The sequence below is a fragment of the Lissotriton helveticus genome, chromosome 10, assembly GCF_964261635.1.
Source record: "Lissotriton helveticus chromosome 10, aLisHel1.1, whole genome shotgun sequence".
In the NCBI taxonomy this organism is placed as follows: Eukaryota; Metazoa; Chordata; class Amphibia; order Caudata; family Salamandridae; genus Lissotriton; species Lissotriton helveticus.
The window spans coordinates 747,652,218-747,669,605 of record NC_136071.1 but is presented as its reverse complement, the minus strand read 5'-3'; the positions used below and the strand labels follow the sequence as shown (position 1 = coordinate 747,669,605).

Below are 17,388 nucleotides of genomic sequence, written 5' to 3'. Positions count from 1 at the left end.
AGAGGGCCGGCCAAGCAGTCCTGCGCACTTAGGGAGTGCAAACTACTCCTCCCCCTGCTCTGGACAACCGCACCCGAGACCCACTGACTGCAATAGAAAAACGAAAATGATAATAATTATACGTTATTATCATTTTATTTTTCCTTTAGAGCAGTGGGGTGACATTCCTCCATCTTAGTGGAGGGGCTGACACTGTTGTCTTGGTAAATGGCCCCAATTTTGCCGCATTCATTGCCTGTCTTTATAACTGTCAGCAGACAATGTGGCCAGAGCTCTGTTAGTGGGTGTCAGAGGGTGAGAACTGCAGGAAAGGTCTCTAGCACATGGCAGGATGGTGAATGAAGAATGGAAGCTGGTAGATGATTGAGTGCGAGATCTCTCAGGGCATGTGCCACCCGTCGAAGGAAAGTGAGCTATTTGTCGAAGAGTTTCTAAATACTTAGGTGCCTATATTTTTAACCAGCAGCAGCTATGTAGTGTCAACTGTCAGTATAAATATTGCCACGCTGCCCCAGCAATGTGCAAAAATCCTTGAAATTATGCTTCAGTCTGTTCTGCAGAGTGTTAGTAGGCCCTTCTGCTGTAAACCAAAAAAGGACACAATTGCCATTACTTTTAGTAATAAAGTACCTTCCTGTTACATACCGAAAAGCGGTGCCTAATTTGAGCCGGTGGTTTCCGGTGCTCAGCACTGGCACTTAATTGTCAACACCGGTGCGTGTGACAGTCTGACACACTGCCGCTGTCTGAATAATTTTGAGATGACCACAACAACAGTTAATCATTAATTCAATATGTATCAAAAAAGACTATAACCTGCCGCCCAAGCCATTTTTATAGCCTAAGAGGCTGAAATAGTCTGAATTGTCACACTTGTAGGAGGAGTGTGATGGGTAGTAGTTGTGTTGTTACTATCATTGGCAGCATGGCGGGGCAATGTGTGGTACAAGCTGTAGTGACCCCCATACCAGAGCCCTGGCAGGTATTTTTATTTTACAAACTAAGCACTGCTGAAAAGAGACCAAAAACGAATTGTATTTGCAACAGTGACCAAACCCTCAGATGGAAAGTACTTTTGGCTACTTTGGCTTAACAACATGCATTATGACGCCTCGCAACTGTCACAATGCAAACGACCCGCCCATCCAGTTGTCAACAGCCAAATGTTCAGATGCAACCTGAGAGATCCTGTTATTTGATTTTTAGTTGCAAAGAATAAGCTGGTAGGTGCTCTTTATCTCAATAGAAAACGAGTGTGTTTCGGTCGGTAATATGACACTCACCGTCACCCACTAAAGAAAACACAAGCCTTTAATCATGATATTAAACACAGTAACTCTACCAACATAAAAGTAGGACTGCAACTCTACACCAAACGACTCTACATCAAACGACCAATATCTAAAAAAAAACACAATGTGCCACTAGGGGGAATGAAAAGCAACTTTAAAACAGATTATCATCCGTGTTATTGATTCTTTTCTTAAAGTCTACTTACTACTCCTGCACAGGGACGCATGAACACGTGCCTCCTCGGTACTCAGTCGACCCTCTCTGAAAACTGGGATATGTGCTACTTTTAATGACATTTGCTGAGACGAATGTTGAAAAGCGGGGGCTGTCCCAGCAAATCCGGAACACACTATGCTTAAATATCTTTCTGTGAACTAATCAGCGTAATTTGCGAGAACAAAATGTTACAGTGCTCCGAGGATTCAAATAAGATTGCTTTTTAATAGGTACAAAATGTCGTAAATATGGATTTCTGCATCTTATAGACTGTATGGAAACGAAAGCATCTGTATTTATTAATTATATATTTTGTGTCACTTTGCATAGCAGACGTATTCATACTGCAGACTAGATCCCCTGTGGCATCCTTTTGTCTAGGCTCTTTCGTACTACTATCCCTTCTGTTCCTGACCCATCTCTCCCTCGTTCGACTTGTTTGATCTTTTTTATATTTCTTTTCCCATCACACACTCCACAGCAGACCCAGATCTCTTCCCTCACCCCAGCATCTCATCTCTACTCTAAGTGGTTCTCTTGACACGTCTTGATTTAAGCCTGTGTGCTCCAGGGGCTTTACTTACAAGATTTTGCAGCATGGCAGGGCCGCAGGCCTTCGTGTTGCGCTGCCCGATGGTAAAAGAAAAGAGCAGGAATGCGCTGTGTCTATCCGAAACAGCGTGTTCCTGTCCTTTTCCCCGGCGCTGGCGCACAATGGGCTGCCGTGGCCAATGAAGGCACCTTTGCGCCATGGTCAAGGGTGCCTGCGTGCAGGGATGATTGGGCCTCCTTTATGAAAAGTGTCGCATTGCGGCCTGAAAACAGCGATGCACCACTTTTCAATGCGCTCTCCTTGCGAAACCATGGATGCGCTGTATTTACTGTACGGCGTTCCATGTTGCGAGGATTTAAATACGTCAGTATTTCTGTTGTATCTGTAGGCGCAGTAATGAGGCATTGCTGGAATGTGTTGCAAAAGTGACGCAGCTCCAGCAATGGGTCATTACACATGGGCAAGTCCCATGTTAAAGGATTCTGTGCAGCCGTACAGCTGCTGTGAGGCAAGTGTAAGATTTAGATGCAATGGCGTCCAAGAATTGGCATAGTGAAATCTCATAGATTTCACTGTGCCACTTCTACGACCCCTTTTTACGGGAGAGCGCCCACCCTGAATACATATACCTGACGCAGGTATAATGTAGCGCAAGGTTTTACAAAGTGACGCATCTGCTTAGATGTGTCACTTTGTAAATATGGCGCAACGTGGCACATTTGTTACCCTACCGCTGCATCACAAAAAGTGGCGCAACGCAAAGGGCTCCTAAATAAGCCCCGCTTCATTTTGTGCAGGAAGCGAAACGTTCCTGCACAAAAGCAATCACAAGAAGCTTTTTACTCTTTCTGTGTGTGCTGCAGAATACGGCACACATAAAAAAAGGGAAACCAAGGAGAAATTATGGTATTTATCCTCGTTGCGCCTCGCTTACACCTCCTCTGGGGAAGCATATGTTTTTGCCACTGCCTCAGAGTTAGGATTCCTCGTAAATTTGGGGCAGTGTCAAAAAGCCATGAGTGTTGCTGGGCCCTCCCACAGCAACACCCATTGCACGCCCTTTCAACGCAGAAAACTGCGTTAAAAGGAACAATATTTGCCAGGCTGCATTAAGCCACGCAAAGTGGCTTAGTGCTGCCTGGTAAATATGGAACAGACCCCTTTGCCACGAGAGCATCACAAAATGTGAGGCTCCGGTGGCACAGTCTCCGTGTTAATGAGGCCCCCAATGTTTTAGTCTGCTTCTCAAAATCATCCATCCACTTCCATCTCTTGCGCTGCATCTCTTAAAGTTCTGCTTTTCAGCCTGTATGTTAATTCTTGCAGTTATTACTTCCTCCAGAATCTCAACTTACTTTTTGCTACATGGACAGGTTTATGGTACAATATATCCAATGTATTAGAACTAACCGATGTGGTGGGCACACTATAGTCCACCCTGTTTTATTTTCTTTAGTAGCATATAAAGGCCTGGAAATTTCAAGCAAACAAACATACATAGTGGCAGATTTACAAGACACTGACACGTCTCTGCATCATAGCAGAAAAGCGTCACGCAAAAAACCTTTGCAATGCGGCGCACCATGGCGCAAGAATTGACAAATGCGTCACGCATCTGTTGGCACAAAGGCCGCACGTTGCTGGAGTATTGTCGCAAGACCGACGCGACTCCAGCAATGCTCAGGAAGGCCTATACCTATTGTGCTGCGCCACTCCTTACGCCGGCTTCAAGCAAGCATAAGGTTTTAACGCAGTGGCGTCATAGAAGTGGCGCAGTGAAATCTTGTAGATTTCACTGTATCACGTTTACGAGGCTTTCTTGCGTCAGAACACCCACCCTGTATACATTATACCTGAAGCTGGTATAATGTGGCGCAGGGCTTTACAACGTGATGCATCTCTCTAGATGAGTCACGTTGTAAATGTGCCCAAACGTGGCGCATTGTTCACACCGCCGCTGCATCACAAAAGTGACGCAACGGCGGCGCAAAAGTGGCGCAAGGGGCATGTAAATCTGCCCCATAATGCCGCCAATCTGGCATCTTTTTTTTTTTTTACTATTGCAAACTCTAAAACTAGCCATTCTTTTTTTGTAAAATGCGAATGACAAGTTGACTTGCAAAATATTTCGAAGTTGCATTTCATTTAGATTTGTCAATTATTTGCAACTTTCTTGCAAGAGATGTAGTGGATATCTAGTTGAATATCAACTGAAGTGTAAAGAAAAAATACTGATACATGACAGAAAACTAAGTTGATGGCGTACTTTACTCTCTCCTGCCTGAAGTTCATACAAGAAACTAATGAGAGCCAATAGAGGAGAAAAATCTTATAATATTACCATCATTACATTAAAAAACCAACAGCTTCATTACTGGTGACCTGCTGCAGTACCCACTCAGGGTACCATTCCAATTCGCCTGATGTGATCGGGACTGAAATGACCGAGTCTGTAAATACCAGACATGGTAATCTCCAACCAGTTCCAGCTTCAGACCCAAGCATGGGCAGGAGAGTGCACAAAGGGGGATGTTTGGGATGAAATTATTCATAATCGCTAGATTTTCAGTGCAGGGATAAACGTGAGAATCAGAGGGTGCAGGGAAACCGACTGGAATAGGTTATTCTAGCCCCCGCTGACCCTAACCCTGCATCTAAATCCATGAATCTATTATGAGGTCAACAGATTTACATAGTGATTCATTAGCTGGTTTTACAACTACACACTATTGTGGGTAGCGAGGGCCATCTGTTTCACAGAGTATACCATGCTAACAGAGCTTGACCTCACACCTTCTGGACACGGATTCTATTGGCAGGAACGTTTGTAAAAAGTAGTGCGGTATTGTTTTAGAGTGTTCATAAGGGCGGCTGGTGACATTTGAAAGTGGTGGGGCGGAAACTGCTAATCATACTGCACCGTAGCGAGCGAGCGTAGCGAGCGAGCCCGAACCCCCTAAGGAGGGTTCGGGGGGATTTCCCCCGGAGAAAAATTTGAAAAAATAGTGGAAAAATGATGCATTTTCAAGCAATTTTGAGAAAGCAGGAAGGTTAATAAAGCAATTGTGAAAGTGCAGGTATTACATTATTAAAGAGCTGTTATATAACATAGGTAGCTGGTTATTCAGTATAACCACAGACCTATTTACATCAGGTGCATTTTGTGATATGCATCAGGTACATGTTCTTTGCAGCAGGCACATTAACATTCTGTACTACCTTTCCATGAATCAAAACTTCCATTAGACAAAAAACTCTGATTTCTCTCTAGGAAAAAACATTAACAATATCCTTGGTGCAACAACATCAAGTGTTGCATGGCTAAACATTTATTAGGTCCCAACGGCGAGACCTATTGGCTATGCCAATGCTTGTTCTGTTTACAGTGGCATTCCCGTGCAAAAGGAAGACTCACGACATTGGGACTTATTCCTATAGTAATCTGTTCTCAATCTCACAACGCCAGGTTTACGGCATTAAGGCTGGATAATGTTTAATGGCGGCCTGCCATTTCTGTAATGGGGCTCTGAGCGTGCCACTGGGGTCCCACTCTTTCTGCCTGTGTGTGTTTATTTTGGTGTTTGTGTGAGTGTTGTATGAGTGTGTGTGTACTGTACTTCTTTGCACGCCGTGTGTGTGTATCATTCCACAAAATTATGTCACTGTGTGAGCAACACCTGATATCCCTCTGAATGGCTGAGCAATCTGGCACTGCACTTGAAGGCCGCTGCTCTGCCAGATGGAGTGCAAGGGGCTGCAGGGCCCGATTGCATAGTGCACGCTTTAGTTTACATGGGTGCAGGCTCTGGTACCAGGCCTGTAAATGGCTATGGGAGGGCACACTGTGGGTTCTGGTCTACTCTCTGCAGGCCCTACACTCAGCACAGAGGCCACAACTTCCGACTGTAAGGGAGTGCACCACGCTCCCAAGCCTAATCATTATCTCACGAATCACGTCCATCTGATTTTAGTGTGTGCTTCGGGCCCGGGGTGCACTCCGTCAATTATTCTGTGCTATTGAAACCAACTGAGCATCACATACTGAGCAGCCAACCAGTCTGATGTTACATTCTGCAAATTCTAAATCAATTAAGAGCTGCTGTGTGGCAAATCATGCCCCCCACCATTTGATGGGTGAAAGCCTAGAAGCCATAACCATAATAAAGAGGGACTTCCTTTAGAAGAAAGGCTAAGAGGGATGGAAAACCAACTGCTTAAGCTAAAGAAAGATATAAAAACCTATTACACCAGTCAGGTAAAAAAGGTAACCCATGCACCTGCTCCCAACACCGCACTGCAGATACATAAAACAAATGAAGCAGAAAGCAAAAAGGTAGCACCCAAACCCCCTGTGCCAAGCCTAATCTGCCTTGAAGCAAGCAAAGCCAGCCCAAAGCCTCCCATGGTAACTGAGTCAATTGCAACAAAAACAGCCTGCCTTAATACACCGACTCACAATGCTGACAAAACTCAACCAGATAAGATAGAAAAGCGTAGGAATATTAATTTACCTCCAGAGGCATGTGATTATGTGGTGATTTTGACGGGGTCCGAGAATTGGACCCCTCAATTTCTGAACCACATGGGGCGCTTAAAAACAAGGTGATTTACTGGTTAAATTCTAATCACCCTCTACCACCAACAAGAAGTAGTAACATTCTAATGGTCGAGAGAGCTCCCTGGGTAGGCTACAACAGAAAAAGAGCGCAGGGGGACTGTGTGGTCATAACCTTTGAAGATCGTAGATCTGTGGACCACATTCTCTTGGGAACTTCCAGAAACGATGGATCTACGATTGTGGCAAGACCCTTGGCGTATTTTTACACGCCAGCGGAACAGCCTGACAATAGATGGAGCTGGACCAGGGGTGGTAATCATGTTAGGGGCGGGAGGAGGCGTGAGATGTACAGGGACTTGAACTATAACAACTGGGGAGAGGAAAGGGATGATGGCTGGACCCTAATACAATGCAGGGCCAGGAGATTTCTAGATGGTGGTCCACAGCACTATGGGGGATGGATGGGTCCACAGTTTGTACCACCCTGCATACCATGTTACAATAGGTTCAGTGAATTAGAGGCAGTCGATTGACTTAGAGTACCCGAGGAGGTTTACCAACCCACACTCTCCCCTTCTGTTCCATTGGCTCCCTTTGACAGTAGTTCACCTAGGCTGTAAGATAACCACGATAGCCCTGCTGGATGGTCGCTATCGCCCCGTTTACAGAGGGATAATAGTTCGATTATCTTAGATTCGGGGCATGTCAAGGGATTGATGGCAAGAGTGGGCCTACCAAATTTAACAGGGAATGGTGTATGTAATCCTAACAATGTAGGAGTAGATAGTACAATATGCAATCTGTCACCACCCGTTGGAGGCAATCTAATCTCCGTCCCTCTGGGATTAAGCTTGTTTCCTGGAACGTGGCAGGAGTGGGCTCAAAAACAAGCGATCCCGACTGGAATGATTACATAAATACCAGTGACATCTGCGCCCTGCAGGAATCATGGGCGACAAAGTCTGTCCACAGGGTAGGATACAAAACCTTCCAGCTGGACGCAGTTCCATCGGTAAGAGGCCGACCCTCTGGAGGGTTGATAATATGGGTTAAGGTGGTCATTAACATAACCATTAGCAAACTAAGTATTGACTCTCTAGACATACTTGGATTGAAAATGGTTACCAACGACAAACGGGTGATATACTTACTTAATGTGTACAATAGGCCTTGTCCATTTTACAAGGAGTCACCCTGCATTGATAAACTAGAATCAATATTAGATGCTCTGGACCCAGGATCAAGCAAGATCATATGCGGGGATATGAACTGTAACTTTGAGCCCATTACATGGATGAATAAACTGTATGAGGATGAGGACCATGCAAATGGCATACCATGCTTATCTAGTGGTGGGGTAGTTGCTGGTACAACTTTAGCTCTCCAAATTACTAGGGTAATGGTAAGCCACGGTATGAGGGCGTGCAATGGCCGCCTACCATCTGATAGCACCAAAGCCCCCACTTTCTACAGACAAAATTGCCAGAGCAAAATTGATTACATTATTGTCTCCTTGGATCTGTGGCCATATGTCATAGACATGATGGTCAAAACAAGATCAGATAGTGACCATCCCCCTCTCGAAGCAAGCTTCTCGAGCACCCCATTACTGGGGTTGGAAATTAAAGATGGTACACATAAAGCAATCCCAGACAACATCGTATGTAGTAATAATAGAAGGTCTGTTAAATGGGCTTACATTCTAGAACAAGAGGAGATTGTGGCCAACATCTATAGCTGCCTCTTAAATATATTTGAAGCATACAACCCCTCCCAAAGTGAACCTAGCCTATTTCTTAAACTGCATCAAACTCTTTTTAGTGAATTACTAGAACTCATGACAAAAAGATTAAAAAAAGGTGCAGGAACTGTTAAGCTACATTCTGTAGGCAAACCCTGGTTCAACAAAGAATGTCACAAAGCAAAACTTACCTTGATTGAGACAGTCAAAACTAAAAACGCCGTGGCAGTTAAAGAATCTAGGAAAGCTTTTAGAAAGTGTTGGCCAATGCCCAATCATCTTGGGATGATGAATTATGGTCATCTATGCTGTCGGCGGCTAAAATGAAGGACCAAAGGGAATTTTGGGAAGTAGTAGCAAAGGGCAACAAAAAGGAGAAGGGGTCACAAGAGGTTTTTCTAGATGAGGCAACCTGGATTGTCCACTTCACAAAACTTTATGCTGCTCCAGAGCTTGAAGGTGTTGTCCACAAAGAGCATGCTCTGCCACCTACAGATGATGAACGCATACAATTAGCCTTTGATCTGCAGGAAACAGAACTAGCTATGAACTTAGTTAAACATGGGAAGGCTCCAGGGCTTGACAAAATCCCAGGTGATTTATTTAAACAAGAAGTGGATGTCTGGGTACCGTACCTAAATCACCTATGCAATGTTATCGCGATAATGAGCCCTGAAATATGTTGTGAAACTTGTCCTTCTGATTTTTTAAACAAAATAAATAAATTTATGTGCAGCAGTTGTATTGTTAATGAATTGTTATGTTTCTTTTATGATGCTTAAACGTCGAAATAAAGATTGAATTGAACAGCACGCTTTAGTTTACATGGGTGCAGGCTCTGGTGCCAGGCCTGTCAAGGGCTATGGGAGGGCACACTGTGGGTTCTGGTCTACTCTCTGCAGGCCCTACACTCAGCACAGAGGCCTCAACCTCCGACCTGAAGGGAGTGCACTCCGTCAATTATTCTGTGCTATTGAAACCAACTGAGCATCACATACTGAGCATCCAACGAGTCTGATGTTACATTCTGCTAATTCTAAATCAATTAAGAGCTGCTGTGTGGCAAATCATGCCCCCCACCATTTGATGGGTGAAAGCCTAGAAGCCATAACCATAATAAAGAGGGATGCCTCGTCAGTGCACGCCGTCTATGAGCCCATTAGATGGGATGGCTTTCCTCACATGCCGCTCTGATCCCAGCTCACACTGGATTAAAGTGCTGGTGAAAACGAGGTCAGAGAGTGAGTGCAGTCAATTGTGTGATTAGCTTATCAAGAGCGCTTCCATTACAGCGCTACCTACCCTGGCTGCTCAATATTTGCCAGGAAGAGCAAGCAGTTTATGATTTGCTCCATAATTCTGGAGCATCCCCACAAACATTTAGTGTTATGGGTGAACCATTTTTTCTGCGGGTCTCTGCCTTCCATCCCAGAGCGAAGTGCATTGTAATTCCATTTATATACGCTTGTGCAACTTAAATGTGGCATTCATCAGTGGTAAAAGCAAGAGTTTGAGGGCTGCACTGGTTTCTTCTAGGCCTAACACTGAAGGATTGGAGTTCCTAATGTAATGCAACTGGTGCTATGTAAGCGCTCCGAAACCCTATATAAAACTCTATAAAAAAGAAAAATACAGACCAAATAAATAAGAGATCCAGAATGGAAGACCCCTCAACAGACTCACACACAGTGTGAACCTAATCTGCTTCTGGGCACGCAGCACGGTGCCCACAGTAACACCATAAACTGGGGCGTGGCAAGAAGAGCACGATGGATGCACATGGAGGAGTGGCTCTTGACTGTGGTATATTAATGTAAATTAAGTAAAATGTTACTTGAGCGCAGAAGCCGCAAAGCTGTCAGAAATAAATGAGCATGTGGGCGGGACTGCACATAAACCACAGACCCAAACTGACAGCGTAAATCAAATTTATTTGGACAACAAATCTGCAGCTTTAGTTCAAGAACATACAGTATGGCAGCCAAGCCTCACTATTACAACAACATACCTTAACTAATAACTCCCCCTGCTTTGAGTCACCCCAGAGTGCGAACAGTGCCCATAAAATTAAAAACACCCCAAGAAATAATTTCTACATCGTCATCTTCCATCTCACAACCATGCTTCACTAACCCACCCCTCACGAGCCACAAACATCTCAAAATCATCTCCCCACCTGCACGTGTTCAAAATTCTCAACCCCTCACCAGTGCCCCCTCTCTGAGCTGTATAGCCTGGCTTGCTTATCACCATGAGGGTACCAGGCGCTGGGCTGCGGGTTTCAGTCGAGGAACCGCATCAGGCCATCACATCCCTGCTTTTGTGATACTGGGGGCACGGGGCTTTGGGTGTGCCCTTTGCTTGCAGTAACATGATACACACGGACATGGAGGGACTGCCAAGAGAGTGGAGACATTATAAGACCGCATCAGGCCATCACATCCCTGCTTTTGTGATACTGGGGGCACGGGGCTTTGCTTGAACATGATACACACAGAGGGACTGCCAGGAGAGTGGACATTATAAGACATGCGGCACCGCTTGTGACTGCTCTTCCAGAGCCATTGACTTGAGCACATTTATGTGGAAATTGTGATTTAAAACGTACTATTTGCCCCATGTTTATTAAAAATGTCCTAGATGGGGAAACTTTACCCTCGCCCCAGAACAGAAATCGGGCTCTGCTGGAATTTGAGCCAGTAGGCCGCCTGGCGCTTCACCACTTTCAAAGCCCACCGGCAGCCACCACTGCATTCTGGGCCCTTTCCACTCACCTTCACACTTGCCGAGCACCACTGAACATTCGAATGCATTATAAACCATTCTTAAAACAGGGGTTTATATATCTATTCAGTACATACTCCACCCTGCTGCTGTCCTCCCACCGTACTCATGACATTTGTTATTCATACTCGACTTCTCATAGTAGCGCTATCATAGCGCTACTATGAGAAGTCGGCCGCTATCCAAACATCCGCTAGCCCCAGCAGGCGTCCCTGCTCATCTCCGATAATTAGCAAATTAAGCACTTCCGAATTGCAGACTGCATAGGCACGCCTCGGTATGGTAACCTTATTTGCACAGATTTCAAACCTGTTCAGTGTTATTTATTATAGCCCTCATTTCAATAAACCCACTCATTATGTCGTTGATGTTAATGAGTCAGCCTCAGGCCTGCTAAATATAGCCACTTACTTACTGCATTGGTCAAATCAGGCACGGCACCCCAGTATGATGCCACCAGGCCCAGCCACCACCCACACAACACGCAGTCACACCGGTCCGTCCGAGAATTTATTTTATTTATTATTTAATTTTATTTATGCATTTTTATATAGCGCAGACTTTACCCGAAGGCGTCAGAGCGCTTCACAATAGGAACAGAACTGATATGAGGAGAACATAACGTGAACAACAGATTACAAATGCAGACTTTGAGTATTTCGTTGATGTTTTGTTGACTCAGGCCTGATAAATATAGCCACTCCTGCATTGCTCAAATCAGGCACGCCGGGCACGGTATGATGCCACCAGGCCCACCACCCACAACACGCAGTCACACCGGTCCGTCCGCGAATGGAGACTGAGTGAATGTGTGTGTCAGTATCCATTTTATTTCTAAGTGAGACAGTGAGTGTCTGACTGTGAACCGACGTACCCTCCATCGATTCGTAAGTCGGACAGGCCAGCCATTAGAAAAAAAACTTAACATACCGGTTTCAGACAGTCACAGACTGACTCTCAGTCTCACGTCGTCACTCGTCAGTCGAAGACAAGACAACTGTTGCACTGCACACACAGGCACGAGTCACTCTCCCCGTGACTCTGGTGACACCACCACCACTGGAGGTGTTGTTGTGCAGTCCTCGCCAGGGCGCAGTGACGTCCCCACAGCGGCGCCAATTACAAGTACATGGATCCAAATGGGCACATGTGATTGGGCATACAGCCCTGAGCACAGCCAGTCAGCCACCCACCGTGCGCGGCAGCACCACCATCCTCGTACACGTAAACTCAGCCAATCTTGGCGCAGGCATAACATTGCCACTGCGCCAGGATTGGCTAACGAGCAGGGCTAATACTGCCCTTGATGAGACCCGGCTCCCCCGGGTCTCTGCCTGTGTCACGGCTAGGGGGGGGAGGAGGGAAGGGGCTATTGTGTGTGTGCGCATGCGTGGGCAAGTCATAAAAACGACTTGTCCTAAATGCGCACACAATGACTGCTGCCTGCCACGATGCTGCCAGCCTGCCACATGCCACTCAGTGCTGCAGGCCCGCCCCCCACACCTTCCGCTATCGCACTGGATGACGTCACGATTTGTGACTCCGGTCCGGCCTCAACTGCTGCTTGCCGCAGAAAATTTTACTTTTTTAAATGTGTCAGACAAATGTTGTGATAGCAGTGACGGTCGTCCATGGATAGTGGGGCAACGCCCCAACGCCCCCAATGGACGAACCGCTCGGTAAACTCACTAAGAGAGAGAAGCTTGGCCAGTAAGTGGGTATTTTGTTAGACCCATGGTAGCCTGTGTTCCACAAGGCACTGGAATAACCTTGCCGGGCAGGCTCATGTTTGGAAGCAAACTGAAATGTGTGTCTAGTCTAAACACACACAGAGCAGCTGTCAACAACCAAACAACACCTATGGAGTGTAGTCAACACAGGCTTAATGTTTCTGAAGCTGATCTGAGATTGTGCGGGTCACGGTCCTGCCCATGTTATTTACTCCATATGGAAGAGTGCAGTGTTTGTATTGATTGTCGACACTACAAAGAAAAGCAAACTTTTTCAAGCAACATACTGTAGTCTAAATTTAATTCTAGCAGGTAATATCCAAGAGATCAGTCGACGCACTAAGAACGGAATTATTGTCTTTTAAAACGCATTCTGTTTTCCAAATACCATTATTTGTTTCCCTCTTCGTCGACGGTAAGTCTTGTGGCAGCCGTGGAGGCACAAGTGGGGGGAACACAACCCCCTCAAAAGATTAAAAAAAAAGGATTAATTGATTTTAGCTCTGGGAAATACCTTCTTGGGGGAATCTACAACTTACAACTAAAACAGATAAGTGTTTTTCTTTGGTATGCTTTTGAAACAGAGAATATTGATTGATGATATATTGTTATTTAGATTGATCTTCCTATGGTAGATCTCGGATCTGTATGATTTTTTTTTGTTTTTGGGAAGGTTGTGGCAAGTATAGCGGTGCTTTAATTTTTCCTCTATAGCTCTCTGTGGTATCTGTCTCGGTTGCATGAGCACGTCAGTGATATATGTCTTAGCGGTCTCTGTATGCACTTTTAGTAATTTTATTTATAACGTTTTTTATAGCGAGAACATGACCCAGGCGGGTGTCAGAGCACTTCACAATTAGGGTAGGTAGGATATAATAGTGGTAAAAGGACAAACATCAAATATATATGCATAGGGCGAACATGATCCAAGCGGGTATCGGAGTGCTTCACATTTAGGGTAGGACGGATACAGTAATGGGAGAAGAACATTTGTTACATAGCATGCTAACGATGGGATTCACAGGTGTACAACAATCTAGTAGTCAATCAGGGGGCAGTAAGTAAGCAGTGGAGCCAAGGCCATTTAAGGCAGAAGCTTGTTCATTAGGATTATTTTCACTTCCTTTTTAAAAGAAGCGGTTGATGAGATTCGACGGACTTCCGGTGGAAGAGAGTTCCAAATCTTCGGGGCAATGCCTGAGAAAGCTCTGTGAATCATTTTCTTTTTGTGGAAAATCAGTGGTTTCAGGAGCAATGAACTTGCACTTCACGATAGTCTGCAACCCCCATATAATTCTAGTTTTTGACCCAGAGAAATGGGGGTCTTGAAATTAAGGGCTTTGTGAGTCATGCAGGCTATCTTTAGCTGTATTCTTATTTTGTATGGCAGCCAGTTTAGGTATTTTAGGGCTGGGGATATGTGATCATATCTTTGTGTACCTGTAATCAATCTGGCTGCAGCATTAATAGAATCCCTTAGTGGGGCCAAGTTATTTTTGGGAAGACCACAGAGAGTGAAGCTACCGTAGTCTAGCCTTGGCAGTAAATTAGTGGATTCTAGTTGGTGTAATTGTTGGGCTGAGCCAGAAACAGCTGGTGGATGCAGTTGCTGATAGACAGGACTTTATTGGAAATATTTCTATATAACCTGAATGTAGCATAAAGTTTGTTAACCTCTTACTGAAATCTGTCATTTATCTTGCAACAATAGTACAAAAATGTCTCAAGAACAGGCGTTTTGCTAACGGTGAGTCCTGCCAAGAGGTGGCAATACAATCCTGGAGCTTGAAAGTGGGTTCTGTCACTGTTTTTCCACAAACATCGGCGCGGTGGCGACTTTGCACTGATCAGGACCTATGCAGTACCCTTTAACGCAGTGCCGCTTCAATGACATCCCTGCATGGCTCGACAACAACGCAGGACCAGACTGCAAGGCTTGACAATGATGCAGCGCATGCATTGTAAGGGGTTTGGTTTGATGAAGGAGCCAACTGCGAGACTTGACGATGACGTGTCTACCTGACTGTGTGGATTGGAACCGACGCATTGAGTCTTCGATGTCGAAGTTTGCTCCATCCAAAGTACTTTTTCAGCAGGACCTGGGCGGGTCCTGTAGCCAGTCTGCCCTCCATCAAGGTCATCCTGAACTTTGGGTTTAACCCGGACCTCAAGTAAGCACTATTTTCTTTTAAGCACTATCTTGCAGTTTATCCTTTAAACATTCATATCTCAAGATCTACTTATTGACTTTTTGTCGTTTTGGTCATCCTGACTAGGATTGTGGTCCCTACTTGGACAGGATGCATACCTCTGCCAACTTGAGACCAAATTTCTAATACTCATTATGTATTCGCATCATATAATATGTTTGTATACAGTTGTTGTATAAAATGCAGATACATAAAAAACATAATTCATGAGAACCCATGAAATATGGGAAATATTTCATGAAACCATGTAAAATATGGGATTCGTGACTATAATAACAAAGGCGAAATTACTCTGCAGAGTTTTACAATTGGCAGGGTGTTGGAATGCGGGTTATTAGTAGTGGTAAATATGCATCTCCCACTGACAATAAAGTCAATAACACAGTCTAGGGCTTATTATAGGTCTCAATAAATTATTCCCATGCTCAACCCTTGGTAGGTTGGCTGCGAGCAGGCGGGCCTAACTTAGGAGACAGGTAGGTAAACCATTGAAAAACACAAATTTCAGTAAATAATTAGGACACAACACACTTAAAAATCCAACACCAATTTATAAAAAAAGGAAATATGTTTATCTATAAGATGAAACTAAAACACCAAAAATCCAATGTAGGGAATTGGAGATATGAATTTCTAAAGAGTTTGCACTATATAGCACTTAGAAACCTAAAGCGCCACATTGGGAAATCTGGTCCCACTTGACCGGGACAAAGTCAAAGTTTCCGGCCGTCTGCGATAGAGCCCTGCCCTGCTCGGATACCCACTGCAGTAGGCCTTGGTTGAGATTTTACCTTCAGACTTAGAGACTTTTCTCGAGCTTTTTCTGCTGGGGTCCCTTGATGCTCTTCACCAGTCCGGGCTCGGTGAGGGTTCACCGGCCTGCTTTCCAGGGAGCTCCCAGTCAAACTCTGGAAGTCGGGCCTCTGTAACGTTTCAGAGGGACCAACCACAGGGCCAGCTTGGTTCTCATGGTTGAGTCGGTCCCACTCTGGAGCTTTTTTCCAAAGTTGGTCCAATCTTCTGGAACTTCTTCCTGGAGTTCTTCTGGGGGTTCCAAAGTGTCCAAAACACAATCCAAGGGTCTGAAATCTCCACGAGGATCCTTGAAAGTTTGGGACTTCAGTTCCCGCAATCCACTTTGTAAAAATCCTTATAAATACATTGGATGCAATCCTGGCTGGGGATTCTTGGTGATGATGGTCCGGGTGAGCTCTGTTAACCTATAGCTTGCAGGTAGTCCGCTCTTGATAATGCAGCAGGTCAGTCAGAATCCGAGGTCTGATGGTGCAAATCAAGTTTCCGGCTTGGAAAGCCTTCTCCTTCTCTGAGATTCAAGCAGCAGATCTGAAAAATACTCTGCACCTCTCACTTATTTATTCAGTGTTCTCTAGGGTCAAGCAGGAGAGCACTCCTGTCCAATGAGGTGCAGGGCAACACCCCAGAGCATGACCCCTTCCTCCAAAGTGTGGCATAATCATCTCCCAGAAAGACTATTCTTCTAAAATTCAGTATGGCTGAACTTGCAGCAGAGGAACAAAAACTAGTTAAACCAATCTCCAGTATGGCTCATTTACATACCTCTCCTCCCCCTACCATATACATATTCATGCCGTAAGCCTGCCATCTGGCTGGGTCAGGGGAGCTGGTGCATAGATGGCCCAGGCGTTCCCAGCCTGTCCTATTCCCCTTTGAAGCTCCATGGTTTACGACCCATCCCCCAGCTCTGGCATTCCTGTGTAGCAGAGCTCTTTCTAAGAGATAGCCTCTCTCTTGGTGAGCCACTTATCACTTCATCAAAGCAGCCTTGCTAATCTCTTAACTCTGACCAAGGAGCAGAGAGATCAGAGAGAACCAGATCAGTCATTCAAGAAAAGTCAGGTTTTCTGCTTCTTCCGGAACAGGAAGTGGATGCGTTGCGTCTTAATTTCTTAGGGAGTTTATTCCATGGAGAAGGTCCCACGAAAGAAAAGGACCTGCCCCCGTTCTGGGCATAGCATACTTTTGGATTCATCAATACCCTTCGCCTAAGTCTTTGAATGATATTTTCATCAATTCCTAGTGACAGTTGTTCATTAATAAACTATTGCCATGTTAACCAAAGTGACTGGGGATCTACAATGGGGAAAATTAAATGTACAATTTCTCCAACAGCAGAGTCTATAAAACAACTTTCATAAGGACCCTGCTTATACCTTTTTGCCCCCCCCCCCCATGGGACACCAATGGGAGGCTTTAGGGGTCCTGAATATGTAACAATAGTGTAGATCCTCACTCCACAGTGCTCCTAGCACACAAGTCGATTT

At 45.1% G+C, this 17,388-nt stretch overlaps 1 protein-coding gene across 3 annotated transcripts in view; it reads right to left on the bottom strand.

The window, feature by feature from the left end:
• Window positions 1-17,388, bottom strand: part of PFKP (phosphofructokinase, platelet) — a 383,854-nt gene that overhangs the window by 199,138 nt on the left and 167,328 nt on the right. The window lies entirely within an intron of this gene.